Source organism: Limulus polyphemus, unplaced genomic scaffold (genome assembly GCF_000517525.1).
Source record: "Limulus polyphemus unplaced genomic scaffold, Limulus_polyphemus-2.1.2 Scaffold508, whole genome shotgun sequence".
NCBI classification, from domain to species: Eukaryota; Metazoa; Arthropoda; class Merostomata; order Xiphosura; family Limulidae; genus Limulus; species Limulus polyphemus.
The window spans coordinates 64,457-67,272 of record NW_013666118.1 but is presented as its reverse complement, the minus strand read 5'-3'; positions in this window follow the sequence as shown (position 1 = coordinate 67,272).

Below are 2,816 nucleotides of genomic sequence, written 5' to 3'. Positions count from 1 at the left end.
CCCTGTGACTGCAGTTCAATTACTCACTATCTACTCACACGCATTCCCGTCACGTTGTCACCCTCTTATATATACCAGGCTACCCCATCTAGTAAATGCTAGGGCATTCGTGAAGGAACAAGATAGTTCTAGAAACTAGAGGGCGTGAGAATAGTCACGTGATCTCGATGACGCAACAGTCTTTTCATGTAAACAGTATTAAAATTCAGTTTCGTTTTGAGTTTACTTAATAATTATTGATTATAAACATTATTCTGTTGCAAGTTACAGTTTTTACACTCAAATATATATAATTTACAGTTACAAATGATCTTTTTAAAACAGGTGCGACAGTGGTGCGATCATTCACAAGTACAGAAGTTTTAACAGTAAAGAAGATTTTAATGTTTAAATCGACATTGAACAATCTAACAATGTAATTGTTTTTTTTTAAGACTTAAAATGTAGAAAAATTAATATGTAGAATTATACAAGGACTTTTCTTTACGTTGAAATACTTTTATTTGCGAGCTTTCGGTTTTCTTACAGGAGTCTTCATCGGACAACAATGTACTGAGCAATACATTTTTGTCCGATGAAGGTTCCAATAAAAGAGTCGAAATCTCGCAAATAAAAGAAAAGTGTTTTAATGTAGAGAAAAGTCCGTGTATAACTAATTCTACATACAATCCAACAATGTACATTTTATTGCAATTTACAGCTTTTACAGTAAGTAAGATTTGTTTTTAAAACAGGTACGTTTCGATTACTGGTGCAATCATTCTCAAGTACCACCGCGCTAGTGTTGCGTCAGCGAGGTCACGTGACTAGTATCACGCCACGTCCTTCTCGAACCTTCGTGAATTATCGGGAGACTACTAGATTGGGGGCAGTCTGGTATATATAAGATGGTCACAACGTGACGGAACAATGAGTAATTGAACTGCAGTCAGAGAGTGTGTAATTGAACTGAGACGTGAGTTATAGCGTTTGTTATAGAGCGACTGTTGAAATTAAGTGTATCGTAACGTTGTATTCGGAAAGAATAAACCAGTTTTATTTAAGAAAGGACTTGTGTCGCTAAAGTTTCGTCGGAACGAATTTACGGAAAATTAACGAACGAACGGAGACGTAACACTAGGAAACATTTACAAAATAAAGTGTAACAACTGCCCAGCCTTTTACACAGGTGAAACAAGACGTGACTTCAGCATCAGGTTAAAAGAACACCAGTAACTCCTTCCCAAGTCCATGAACATATGAACAAAAACAACCACAGATTTTCTGAATATAATTCCACCATACTACAATATGAACCTTATACAAGAAATATCAGAGAAACCTTATTAATAAAATCTAACGATCCCATAACTATCAAATACGCACGCACACCTCTGTATATCTTTGATCGTTATTTCCCTAGACAATCCTAATCTTATGGAAATATTTCGCACAACATTTCCACATTTTCATATTTATTCACTTTTATTTTTTGTTCAGCTATAAATAAATAACTTGTCAATTCACGCTGATTGATATGCACATGTATAAGTAACCACAACCAATTCCAAAATGTAAATATGTTTTTAAATTTTCAATGGCACCCCAGTGGTACAGTGGTATGTCCACGGACTTACAACGCTAGAATCCGGGTTTCAATACCCGTGGTGGGTAGAGCACAGATAGCCCATTGTGTAGCTTTGTGATTAATTACAAACAAACAAATAAAAAACTCCAACGAAGACGACAAACAACTTCAGATAACTTTTATTTATTCTACCTGACGATTCAGCTTACGCCTTTTTCAAGAGTCTACGAACGCCATAGGTTATAAAACAGATTATAAATTATACTAACCGAAAAGAATATAAAAGTACAATATATTGGAACGGTGCACGGTGAAGCATATTAAAAGCATTGTTGAACGGATTAGTGTCGCTGACCATAAAAGTACACGTTAAAAAGTAAATAAAATAAATAAGTAACAGTATTATAGGAGCCAGTTATTGTATCTATTAATGGAAGGGCGTTTGGGCTGAATCAAAAGAAATTCTTTAAATTTTCTGCCAAGAAAGTTGTCACAAATCTCTAATAATTATGTCGTGTGCGTTAAGGTAATGGTGGCTTTTTTGTTGTCGAGATTTGCAGTGGCACGATTGTGTTATTTGAGATAGTCATGTATTGACGACTGATTTACCTACGTGTCTAAATACTGTGTATATGTCATTTAGTAGACGGTGTTCCTAAGTATGCAAGATTTCTCTAAGCCTTTGGTTTTAGCAAAACATTGTTTTTTATCTGTATGTACTGTTGTTATTGAAGACTGAGCGAGGAAGCATATCCTTTAGTTACTTACCGGGTTTTTGTGAGATATATATGTGGATATCCAAACCAGAACTTATATTCGCTTATATACTTATAAACGAAGATGAGTAGTTAAAGATTTATCCACGAATGGCATAATCCATGAGACAGTGTTTTGATGTGGTGGCTTCTTCTTCTTCTTCTCCTTTTTTTTTGCCGTCGTTAAAATCGTATTTGTCGAAATTGGGGAATGTCTTAGTAATGTAGCTAACTGGATATTCATTGAACAGTAACAGGTTTTGAAATTTCGTTCTCTCTTGCGTCTTACTGCCCATGGTATTGCTGATTTTACCAATCCTATTATTGTATTAAGTTGATTGATAATGACACCCCGTTTAGTAACTGATGGATGGTGTGTGTTATAATGTAGAATAATGGGTTTAAGACATGGTTTGGAATATATGATAGTAATAAGTTTGCTGTTTTCAATTGTGACTATGGCATCAAGAAAGGGTATAGACTTCTGAACGTTA